General features: G+C 36.2%; 1 non-coding gene across 1 annotated transcript; it reads right to left on the bottom strand.

Moving 5' to 3' along the window:
* Positions 1 to 72, bottom strand: Trnag-ucc. The gene has a single exon. It is a non-coding gene; the product is annotated as a tRNA-Gly (tRNA).
* Positions 73 to 865: the final 793 nt, after the last annotated feature.

The raw sequence follows: 865 nt of genomic DNA, 5'->3' as shown, positions 1-865 counted from the left end.
TGCGATGGCCGGGAATCGAACCCGGATCAACTGCTTGGAAGGCAACTATGCTGACCATTACACCACCATCGCACGATGAACACTTATGAACAAAAAATAGTAAAGAAGTCTATCGTACATTATATAAGAGTTGATATATTGATTGAGGTTTTCACCATAGTTAAACAACTAACAAAAAATAACGAATATTCAAAATCAATTCCAGGGTATTTCAATTTGATATAAGTAAATAATGAATTTACGGATTATTATGATGGCACCATCTATTGGAGAAGTAGAAATTAACTCAGATCTTGGTCTGTCCATCTGTGTGTTAACTTGAGAAACTCCAATTTTGAATAAAGGATCCTACGCACAGATATCGAACTTCATCGACCAAAATATAGATGTCCCAATAATTATTACTTGGCTATGCAACCAGTATTACGTGTAAATCTGCATAATAAGCGCATCCACCAGTATAATTCTTATTAATTTAAAGAGGCATTGAAAGTTTTTCACTGAATGAAGTACTGTGAATTATACACATTGCTTTTTTATATCTGAAGACCTACCTCCAACAATGACATTGCATTTTTTTCTACCTTCCAGTTCACACAAGTAATTAAGGCTGCCTCCTTATTGGCATTCAAAAGAATATACATAAAAGAATATACAGGGTGTTTTATGAACAAACGCAGGTATTTGGAGTCGGGAAGAACCTGTAGGCGTTTGTCGGGAAATACTTCGTTTCCAAAATGCAGGGGGCCTTACATGTTTTCCAACAATAGGAGACAACTCACTGATGTTTCTAAAACACTTCGAGAATCCATGAGGAGAGGACTAGACTTCTCTATCTTAGCTTGAGGCGGGCATTTTCACATTT

Source organism: Coccinella septempunctata, chromosome 2 (genome assembly GCF_907165205.1).
Source record: "Coccinella septempunctata chromosome 2, icCocSept1.1, whole genome shotgun sequence".
Classification (NCBI taxonomy): domain Eukaryota; kingdom Metazoa; phylum Arthropoda; class Insecta; order Coleoptera; family Coccinellidae; genus Coccinella; species Coccinella septempunctata.
The sequence above is the reverse complement of the archived record's forward strand: the minus strand, read 5'-3'. Positions and strand labels throughout refer to the sequence as shown.